Genomic DNA, 11,954 nt, shown 5'->3' with positions numbered 1-11,954 from the left:
ACATAGATCTTTTGATTGTTAAAACTCAGTAATCTACATCTCTCAGAAGTGAAGAAATAATAAAATGTGCCATGCATATCTTTTGAAATAGAAAACAAAGCTCTAGAAAAATGGAAATATTCTCTTGCACAACTTATAAAATTTTAATTTAAAAATTACCTCATTTTTCAACCCATAATAAGGTGCTTTGCTCAAGTTTGTGGGATGTTACACCATCCCATAAGTACCCCTTCATCCAAACTCTATTTGAAATATGCAAAATCCACAACTAAGGGATAGTATTAGTTAGAGGTTTTGTTACGTTTTGTTCTTGTTTACCACCAGCAGGGCTAGCCTGGCGTGGCAGATACAAACATTGTCTTCATTAAAGTAAGTGGACAAGTGCCCAGTCAATATTTAATTAGTTTAATTAATATCAAGGGAAAGGAAAACCTTAAAATCTGATTATACTGTGAATATATTTCCATTAGTGTTGGTAAGATACCAAATGACTATCAGTTGACCTTGGTTACCTGTAATTGATTTACCTATTTTGGCCCTATTCATGAGAGACTTTAATCGTTTTAATCTTACATTTTCCCTCAGAACACTCAGGGACTCTGTAGCCCCTCTTTTGTTCTCTTGGAGTAAACTGTTCAGTGTAGTTATGAAAACTTTTGATTTTTTTAAAAAGTTTAGCTGCTATTTCATTAAGAGTGTGAAATAAGATTATGGTTACATTTTTTCCAATTATGTAATAGTTATAAATTTTACCCTTTTCATCTATTACACAGAACATGGTTTAAAAAGAAAAAAGTTAAAAGCAACAGCCCTGCTCTTGCATTTATTCTAATCAGAATATAATGAATATAATCACATGTTGCCATCTAACATAAATTGGTGCTTTAGAGCATTAAAGAGGAAACAGCAGGCCCTGTATAATATCCTTGCTTCAGAATGTAAAACTACTTTAAAGTGTCTGTATTTGCATTTATGTTCATTTCTTATGGTTTAATACAACCTGGTGTTATTCTTCAAGCTTCAGGCTTTCTGCAAAAGCTGAAACAATATCTTAGCTAATAACCTTGGTCAAATAGAAGATGGTGTTAATAAGGCCGAAATTATGAATTGGATCTCTGTGGGTACCCTGGTTGTACAGAAGAAAAAAAAAAAATGTCTTTCATGCCACAGACTATGCTTTTTAACGTCAAGCAACTGAAATGTGTGCTATTGGTCTATTATATAAGTATTAATTTTTTTTAAAAAAGCAAACAAATTACTTGCTGTATTTACATCATCTCTTGAAAATGGCTCAAAGCATGTTCTTCTAATGTAGGTTGTTTAAAAGATGTTTTAAATGTTTAATAGCTTCATTACTGTCATAAAGTGCTTCTTTTATATGTTAAGTTTAGGTTGCTGCTAGTCATGATTCTTTATTTCTGCAATTACATTATAATGAGTTGCCTGCATGTCTACATACCCAAGTAAAAGGATGCTGTTTGCTCTGGAATGTTCATCTTTTAGACAAGGTTTGCCTCATTTGCAATCATGGTGCAATACAGTGTAACATTCGTTTTCAGTCAACAGTTTTATTTTTGTCATAATAAATAATTACTTTTCCAATATTACGTGGACGCAGTGTTTTCTTTTAAAGATAAAATCTGTTTTAACAGTCTTTTTTGTTGCAGGTGATGGAAACCCATCCCATTAACGAAGAGCACAGAATTTTATTATAAGGGTGAAATGTGGTGGGTGCTCATAGAACCCAAGGTCAGGATACAACTGGATTTCTGCAATAGGGTGCAACCAGGGACCCAGGAACACTAAGGGGAAACCAGGAGATTATTGCTCCTACCAGTTTCCCCTTTCTCAGTCTTCCACTAGAATGGATTTTTCTGTTTCCTAGTCCACATTTACTAGAGAAGGAGAATCACTGGGCAAGAGGAAGGCAGTCCAAGTGGGTATGTGTGTTATAATACGAAATATGTTTAGTCTGTCCCCTGGTCACCAGAAAGATCAGGTTAGCAGAGGGTAGGACCTTTCGCCCCGCCCATCAACCTCAGGGAAGTGGAAGTTGTCGGGGGCAGCGGTGCTTCTGATAAACTTCTATGAAAACTGAACAAGATTTGATAAGCTTCCAGGTTGGTGAAAGCTTCCATATGCCAATAGGATGGTGTACCCCAGTTCCATGGGGACCCTTCCAGACCTCACCCTATGTACCTCTTCATCTGGCTGTTCTTCTGTATCCTTCACCTTTATATTGATTCTTTACAGTAAATTGGTAAATGTAAATGTTCCTGAGTTCTGTGAGCCACCCTAGGAAAGTAAACCCAAGAAGGGGATTATGGGAACTTTCCGATTTGTAGCTGGTCAGAAGTACAGGTGACCAGCTGCATCTGGACTTGGAGAGGGGTCCAGTTTTGTGGGCTGAGCCTTTAACCTGTGGGATCTGATGCTACCTCTAAGTAGATAGTGTCAGAATTTAAATTGTAGGACAGCCTGCTCTACACCAAGGAAGAACCTCAGACTGAGCTCTCGGCTTCCTGCGCTATGCCTCTTATTTATGCCATCTGAGTCAACCACTGCAGGGAAACCCTGGGTTTTGTGGTGGTGGGTTTTTCTTCTGTCTTTCTACCAATGGACTGAGACCTGTCCAATCTGAATTGCACAATTTGGGTTCAGAATAAAGGCCCTGTGCTGAAAAGAGGCCTGGAGAAGGATTTCACACTGGGGGCAATTTTAGCTATCTGCCTGACTGAGCTCCAAAGGGACTCTGAATTCCTCTGCTTAAAAACGAATCAGAAACAGAAACAGTGGCTTCTTGTGAAACCTGTTCTTTTATGTTTTCCTTCCTCATCAGTGTTGCAAGTTTCTCTTTCTGTGAAATTGTGACTTACATGAAGTACATAAAACTATGTACAACTTAATAAAGCTAATTGTACCCAAGCGTCAGTGTCCTCTTGGTCTACGCAGTATTCCTCCCTGGAAACGGCCACCTTCTTACGGTTATGAATACCACTCTCACACAACGTACTTAAGACCGCCTTCCGTCTCCAAAGGCTTCCCAGGTGGGCACAGTGCTGCCACTGATCCTCTCCCAAAGGACCCACAGGACTCCCCAGGGATGAGTGTACACATTCTTGTGGTAAGGAGAAATCACAGGGAAAAAGGCTTTCCCCTCCAGCCATCCCTTTATTTCCTGGAGACTGTGGCGTAGAGCACTCAGATCTGAGCTAAGAAAGGGAAACAGAGAACCTAAATTACTCAGCTCCTACGGTTTTACCGAAGGGTGAAATTCTTAGTAGCAGTGGCTATTAATGCCCATGAGTTGTAACTTCCAGTGCCCCTGCGTTTCTAATGACACTGTTGGTGATGCCCTCCACTCCGAAACAAATCTTGACGCACTTTCTATGGGAAAAACCAGATGCTCCTGCTTCTGAAGGGGGAGGAGCAATATGAATATATGCTCATGAATGTGAGAGTAAAAAGTTCTTTGCTCCAGATATAAGAAAAGGCTGCTGTTTGAGTCTAATCCACACAGGTAAGTAAGCACAAAACTAAAAACAATCCCAGTTAATCAGTGACAGCCTCACATCAGGGCGTATGCCTCTTTGACAGTGATGGAAAGTCAGTCAGTCAATAACACAGTGACCACGCATCCTCTGCTTTGGGGGCATTCGATAATCTCAAACTCTCCCAACCCCTGAATTACATCCAAAACTGCATATAAGATCACCATTTGCTTTAGAACAGTGGATCTCAAAATAGAATATCAGCACGGTTGTTAGAAACGCAAATTCTCAGGCCCCATCTTAGACCTATCAAATCAGAAATGCTGGAGGTGAGGGCCCAGCCCCTGTAATCCAACAAGCCCTCCAGGTGATTCTGAGGCATGTTCAAGTTTGAGAACCACAGGCTTACAAATCCAACTCTTCCTTGATTCGAAAGAAATACCTGTTTCAGATACTGACTCATGGCCTGTTCCTTCAACAAAATGAGACATTATTTCTGCAGGAAAAGTCGAGAGAAGGCTCAAGCTCACTGTGGGCAGAAAGCTGGTGGAGGGGAGAGGGTAGGACTCGTCTTTCAGGGACAGAGAAGACATAGGGAAAGGAAAAGAAGGGTTCCTCGGCCTAACGTCGGATGGGAATTCATGTAGAAAACATGACCATCGGCCACCACAGTCCAAGTTGGCTGGAGCCACCTTAGGAAAGAGTCAGGCTGTCAAACCCCAATCTGAGGAGCCTGGAAAACTGCACTGTCAGGACTCTGAGGCGATTATCTCCAGGCTAGCGCTGAGGGAATGAGACACAAACCCTGCCCAACAAATGGAGTGACTAGAGATTCCTTGGGAGTGGGTAAGAGTCTCATGTAGTCTTAGCGAGCTGGTATGACAGAATGCAGCCTCCTCCTTTTCAATAGACTTTTTTTAAAAAAGTAGTTTCATGCCCGGCCCGGCGTGGCTCAGCGGTTGAGCGTCGACCTGGGATCCAGGCGATCGGGGTTCGATTCCCGGTCAGGGCACATGCCCGGGTTGCGGGCTCGATCAATGCCTCTCTCATCATTGATGTTTCTGTCTCTCTGTCTCCCTCTCCTTTCCTCTCTCTGAAATCAATAAAGATATATTTAAAAAAAAAAAAAGTAGTTTCATGTTCATAGCAAAATGGAGTGGAAGGTACAGAGATTTTCCATGTTGCCCTGCCCCCACACAAGCACAGCCTCTGCACCAGAGTGCCACATTTGCTGCAATCGATGAACCTACATTGATGCGTTATTATCACTCAAAGTCCATAGTTTATATTGGAGCTCTCCCTTGGTGTTGTATATTCTGTCAGTGTTTTGAGAAATGTACTGTATAATATCATGTATCACCATTTTTTAACAGGGCCAGTAAACTACATTTATTATTTACTGGGCACATCAGATACAAAGGAATCAGGATGAGGGGAAGTTAGGATAAGCTAAACAAACAAAACAGAAAAGAATAAGCTATATATACAATGCAATAACCTTTTTTAAAATTGTGCATTCATTCTTGTATATATTTCACGTTAAAGATTGCTTGAAAAGTACAAATACTTTGCCCAGCCAGGAGCGGCTCAGCGGTTGAGCGTTGACCTAGGATCCAGGCGATCGGGGTTCAGTTCCCAGTTAGGGCACATGCCCAGGTTGTGGGCTCGATCACCAGTCGGGGACGTGCAGGAGGCAGCCGATCAATGACGCTCTCATCATTGATGTTTCTGTCTCTCTCTCTCCCTCTCCTTTCCTCTCTCTGAAATCAATAAAGATATATTAAAAAAAGAAAAAAGTACAAATACTTTGACCTCATTGCTTAGAAGTCTGTATCCGCAGCCCCTCTAAGAAACACCAGAGCATTTGCAGCCCATCTCTCCTTTAAAGTCCACCTTATTTTCAGATTAGCCTACTATCAAGTCCTCTTCAGAACAGTTTATATCTCTTTTTTTCTGATCATTTTCTTCAACTTTCCTGATTTCATTTTTTAAGCAATTTATAGTTCACAACTTGCTTAAAACCTCTCCTTAAGCTCTGCCGTTTCAAAGCTTTTTTTTCCCAGCTTCTAATTTTTCTCTGGTTTTCACTTCAAGTTCTGCAAATATTGCTTCATGCTTATAGGCTCCTAACGTTAGCCGACAAGATGTTGTTAATAACGGTTGCATCATTGCTATTGGGTCTTGAAATACCATTTCATCATAGAACTCTGAAACCACTGTCTTTTTTCTGAGCATTGCATTGCTGTCTGACAGAAACAGCTTTAATGACAGGTCTTTCATTAAGAACGGTGAAAAGTATTTTGATGATGATTTCGAATTCACTCCATCCTTTTTCATATGGAGGCTCAGCGGCAACTCTGACAGGACTGCCATAGCTTTCATGTAATTTAAACTGAATTTTCTTCACATATGCTGACATATCCTCATTTCTATATGGTTTTACACGTACTGTCCACTGATCTTTTCTTTCCAAAATATTGAGCAACATTGCCATAAACTATTGGTTTAATGACAGTAACCCCCTGCACTCTCCAGCTGGAGTCAGGCCCAAGTTTGGCCATTCTCTTGAACATATTGTCCTATGGAAGAAGCAGCCGCCACCGGGAAAAGCAGAGTTGCCAGGGCCCTCAGAGGCCTGGCTCCTGCAGTGGGGGCCCAGGATGACGGTTTCCCACCCAGGGAGGCGAGTCACTGGTGCTGGAGGAGATGAGGAACTGCTGACTGTATCCACCGTTTTAGTATCAGGCCATAGTTTCACTGGCATAAAAATCCTCTATGCTCTACCTTTCCCCTAAGTCTATGGCATTGTCACAGTAGCCTGAAGAGAGGAAGACAGATGGAGACTTTGTGATTAATTGATATAAGAGGAAAGGGTTCTGTGTTTGTGTCAAAATGACCGTTAGGTCCCAGAAATTGACCCACATCATTATGGTCAATTAATATTTGACAAAGGAGGCAAGAACATACAATGGAGTAAGGACGGTCTCTTCAATAAACGGTGCTGGGAAAATCGGAGAGGTGCATGCAAAAAAATGAAACCAGATCACCAACTTACACTATACACAAAAGTAAATTCAAAATGGATAAAAGACTTACATGTAAGTTGTGAAACCATAGAATCCTAGAAGAAAACGTAGGCAGCAAAATATCAGACATCTCAGGTAGCAGAATTTTCACAGATACATCTCCTGGGGCAAGAGAAACAAAGGAAAAAATTAACAAACGGGACTACGTCAAACTAAAAAGCTTCTGCGCAGCAAAAGAAACCATCAACGAAATGAAAAGGGAGCCCACTGTATGGGAGAACATATTTGCCAATGACCCATCTGATAAAAGGTTAATATAAAAATATATAAGGAACTCATACAACCTAACAAATGGAAGGCAAACAATCCAATTAAAAAATGGGCAAAGGAGGGGATCAATTCAATGGGGATAAACAGGCGACATCTGTAATATTTTGAACAATAAAGATAAAGAAATTTATTAAAAAAAGAAAGAAAGAAAGAAAGAAAGAAAGGAAGGAAGGAAGGAAGGAAGGAAGGAAGGAAGGAAGGAAGGAAGGAAGGAAGGAAGGAAGGAAGAAAGAAGAAAGAAAGAAAGAAAGAAAGAAAGAAAGAAAGAAAGAAAGAAAGAAAGAAAGAAAGAAAGAAAGAAAGAAAGAAGAAGAAAGAAGAAAGAAGAAAGCATTTGTAGGTTTGAAAGAAAAGGGACACCTTTTCTATTTCTTTTATTAGGGTCAGTTTGCTGAGAAGTTAACAATTAACACGCATTTCATTTCTGCTTCTCCTTAGGAAAGCATAGAAGATTCCTTAAAAAGTACATTCTAAGTATTACATCACCTCTTAAATAATTTTCTGATCTGCTGCATATAAAAATCTAGGCTTAGGTTCCTCATTCAGAGTTGGAAGCCTAGCTGCATCATTTAGCAGTTAGCTGTGTGACTTTAGGTAACTCTGTTACAAAACCTCTCTGTGCCTATCTCATTAGGAAAAGATGAAAGGCCATTTAGTAATAGTTGCAGCATAGTAGGTGCCCAGTCATTGATAGTTATCATAGCTGTTGCTAAGTGAGTGAGTGGCCATGTGGAACTTTAAGAAGGGTCACAAACTTCTCTTACCTGATGGCCAATAGCCAGAAAACTTAAACTCATACTTTTATTGTGTGGCTTTACTCTTTTAGTACTGTGTCACCCAAACTGTATTCTGTAGTGTACATGTTCCTTGAAAAAAAGTGTACTGTGGTGAAACAAGTTTGAATATGCATTTTAGAACAGTCCAATGGTCTGAGAAGTTCTGCAACGAACAATGCATTTATCTTCAATTTCCTTGAATCCAGTGTTTCGCAAATGTGTTTAACTATGGGATGTGTTCTCATCTCAACATTGGTAGGGAAACAAGTTCTTTTGCATGAAGTTATATCCCCGTTAAACGGCAAATAGTTCTTGAGAGGTTGGTTCTTTCAGCCAGAGATTGGTAGCACTGCTCTCAGCTGTTTTTGTCTGTGCTCTTCATATCATTTGGTAAATAAAGTTCTGATCCTTCACTGATGAACACATTTTGAATGAATGAAAGGGAGGGAGACTTATAATGAGGAAAAAAAAAAAAAATGGGCAAAGGACTTAAATAGACACTTCTCCAAAGAGGACATACAGATGGCCCAGAGACATGAAAAAATGCTCAATGCCTCTAATCATGAGAGAGATGCAAATTAAACTACAATGAGGTATCACCTCACCCCTGTCAGAATGGCTCCCATCAATAAATCAACAAATGACATGTGCTGGTGAGGGTGTGGAGAAAGGGGAGCCCTAGTACACTGCTGGTGGGAATGCAGACTGGGGCAACCACTATGCAAAATAGTGTGGAATTTACTCAAAAAGTTAAAAACAGAACTACCATTGACCCAGTGATTCCATTTCTAGGAATATATTCTAAGAAGCCCGAAACACCAATCAGAAAGAATATATGCACCCCTATGTTCATAGTAGAATTATTTACACCATCGAAGATCTGGAAACAGCCCAGTGCCCATCCATAGATGAGTGGATAAAAAAGCTGTGGGACATTTACACCATGGAATACTACGCAGCTGTAAAAAACAAGGATCTCTTACTTTTTGAGACAGCCTGGTGGGAACTGGAGAGTATTATGCTAAGCAAAATACACCAGTCAGAGAAAGACAAGTATCACATAGTTTCACATATACGTGGAATCTAATGAACATAATAAATTGACCAACAAAATAGGTCCAGAGGCATGGAAACATGGAACAGACTAACATATCTCAGAGGGACGGGGGTGTGAGGAAACTGGAAGAGATTAACCAAAGAACCAATATGCATATACGCATAGCCAATGGACACAGACAATAGTGTGGTGAAGGCCTGGGGTGAGGCAGGGGCTGGGAGGAGAGAGGAAAAAGAGGGGGTGGAATTGGGGAACACCTGTAATACTGTCAACAATAAAAAATATATATTAAAAAAGTGACCTTTAGTTGTCTAGCTTATACAACCAGATAGTTGGGCTATTTACTAAAATGAAAAACCTGCAAAAAAATTTCCTCTGGGATATCTGTACCATAGTTTTCTTTTTTTTTTTCCCAAATATATCTTTATTGATTTCAGAGAGAGGAAAGGAGAAGGAGAGAGAGAGATAGAAACATCAATGATGAGAGAGTCATTGATCGGCTGCCTCCTGCATGCCCCAACTGGGGATCGAGCCCGCATCCCGGGCATGTGCCCTGACTGGGAATCAAACCCCGATCGCCTGGATCCTAGGTCGATGCTCAACCACTGAGCAAATGCCCGGCCGGGCTGTACCATAGTTTTCTTATGCATTTTTTTAATAAAATATTTTTTAAAAGAAGAATACCTCTCCTCTTTTCATCCTAGATCTACCAAAAATAACTTTTGCTTTCTTATTTATTTATTGCTAATTAGACTGCTATCCTGATATTCCCAAGAACATTTTAAGTTAATCAACTTTATTTTTTAAAGCAGATTTAGGTTTACAAAAAACTGAGCAGAAGGGATAGGTAGTTCCCATATACTCCATCTCCCCACCCTCCACAACTTCCCTTATACTTGCATTAGTGTGCTACATGTGTTACAATTGAGTAACCAATTTGACAAAAGTTTATAGTTTACACTAGGGCTCATTCTTTGTGTTGTACAGTTCTATGGGTTTTGGCGAATGTGTAATGCCATGTATCCACCATTACAATACAAGCTAGACAAGTAAAGTTATTTTGTCACAACACAGAACCCCCTTCATATCCAATCACCAAGCCCCATTTGTCTTGGTCCCTTTAGTCAGCTATAACAGGATGTCATAAACAACAGACACTTTTCACAGATCAAGCCCAAGATTAAGGCCCTGGCAGAATCAGTGCCTGGCAAGGCCCTCTTCCCACATCACGGGTGGTGTCCTCTGGCTGTGTCGTCACATGGTAGAAGGGGTGAGGGAGCTCTGTGGGGTCCCTTTTATAAAGGCACTAATCCCGTTCATGAGGGCTCCTTCTGCATAACCTAATCAACCCCCAAAGATCCCAGTTCCTACCACCATCACATAAATTTTGTGGGGAACTAAATATTCAGTGTATTTCGCCATCTATTTACCCTTCTCTAGGCTTCCATTATGTTTCCTCCTCCGGGGCAGCCAAGTATGGCCATGCAGGCAGTGTGCCCTACTCCAGGAGCCACTGCTGGCATAGACTGCCATCTGATGGGACTTCTCCGTCACTGTGAACTGCTTAGTACAAGCCATGGTGATACATGGCCTCTTAATTGGTCTTGTGCATAATCTTTGCCTCCTTTCTCGTTGTCACTCACTGGATCCACAGCAATCTTTCTTTTTTTTTAACTTTAAATAATTTTTTAAAAATTACAGTTGATATACAACATTATATTAGTTTCAGGTGTACCCAGTGATTAGACATCATATAACTTACTAAGTAATCCCCTGATAAATCTAGTACTCATCTGACACCATACATAGTTAATACCATATTATTGACTACATTCCCTATGCTCTACTTTACATCCCTGTGACCACTATGTAACTACCAATTTGTACTTCTTAATCCCTTCACCTTTTTCACCTATCTCCCCAAACCCCCTACATCTGGCAACCATCAAAATGTTCTCTATTATCTATGAGTCTGTTTCTATTCTGTTTGTTCATTTATTTTATGTTTTAGATCAATTTTGTCTGGTGTAAGTATTGCTACCCCAGCTTTTTGTTTGGTTTGTTTGCTTGTTTTCTTTCATTGAAATTTCTTTTTTCATCCCTTTACTTTCAGTCTCTGTGTGTCTTTCAATCGATCTGAAGTGAGCCTCTTGTAGGCAGCATAGGTAAGGGTCTTGTTTTGTTATCCATTCAGCCTTCATATGTCTTTTGCCTGGAGCATTTAATCCATTTTTACTTAGCCTAATTGTTGATAAATATGTATTTATTGCCATTTTATTATTCATTTTTTTAAAAATTTTCTTTTTAAAGATAATCCTTTAGCAGTTCTTGTAATGCTGGTTTGGTGGTGATGAACTCCTTTAGCTTTCTTGTCTGGGAAGTTCTTTATATGTCTTTTGATTCTAAATAATAGCTTTGCTGGGTAGAGTAATCTTAGTTGTAGGTCCTTTCTATCACTTTGACTATTTCTTTTTGATCCCTTCTTGCCTGCAAAGTTTCTGTTGGGAAATCAGATGACAGTCTTATGGGACAGTCTGTTAGTAGATAACTAACTGCTTTTCTCTTGCTGCTTTTAGTATTCTCTCTTTGTGTTTAGCTTTTGGCATTTTAATTATGATGTGTCTTGGTGTGGGCCTCTTTGAGTTTATCTTGTTTGGGACTCACTGCACTTCCTGGCTTTTATGTCTATTTCCTTTACCAGGCAGGAAAGCTTTCTGTCATTATTTTTCACATAAATTTTCAATTCCTTGCTCTCTCTCTTCTCTTTCTGTTACCCCCATGATACAAATGTTGTTACACTTGAAGTTGTCCCAGAGGCTCCATTTACTGTCCTTATTTTATTGGAGCCTTTTTTCTTTTTGCTGTTTTGATTAGGTGTTTTCTGCCTCATCTTCCAAATCTCTGATTTGACCTTCTGCTTCATCTACTCCACTGTTGATTCCCTACAAAATATTCTTTATTTCACTTAGTGTATTCTTCATTTCTGACTGGTTCCCTTTAATGTTTTCTATCTCTTTGTTGAAGTTCTCACTAAGTTCATCTACTCCTCTCCTGAGTCCACTGAGCTTCCTTAGAATCAGTGTTTTGAACTCTGCATCTCATCCCATTTTGTTTAGTTCTTTTTCTGGCTTTTGTTCTTTTATTTGGGACACTTTTCTTAGTCTCTTTATTTTGGCTGACTCCCTGTGTTTGTTTCTATGTATAAGGTAGAGCTGCTACATCTCCTGGGCTTGGCAGAGTGGCCTCATATTATAGGTGTCCTGTAGGGTCCAGT

At 39.9% G+C, this 11,954-nt stretch overlaps 1 pseudogene across 1 annotated transcript; it reads right to left on the bottom strand.

Moving 5' to 3' along the window:
- Window positions 1-5,396: 5,396 nt before the first annotated feature.
- On the bottom strand, window positions 5,397-6,064 carry LOC308567377 (YEATS domain-containing protein 4 pseudogene; annotated as a pseudogene). Its single transcript has one exon. The product of its transcript is annotated as a YEATS domain-containing protein 4 pseudogene (transcript).
- Between the last annotated feature and the right edge of the window lie 5,890 nt (window positions 6,065-11,954).

This window comes from Miniopterus schreibersii, assembly GCF_964146895.1.
Source record: "Miniopterus schreibersii genome assembly, chromosome: 1".
Taxonomy (NCBI): domain Eukaryota; kingdom Metazoa; phylum Chordata; class Mammalia; order Chiroptera; family Miniopteridae; genus Miniopterus; species Miniopterus schreibersii.
The sequence above is the reverse complement of the archived record's forward strand: the minus strand, read 5'-3'. Positions and strand labels throughout refer to the sequence as shown.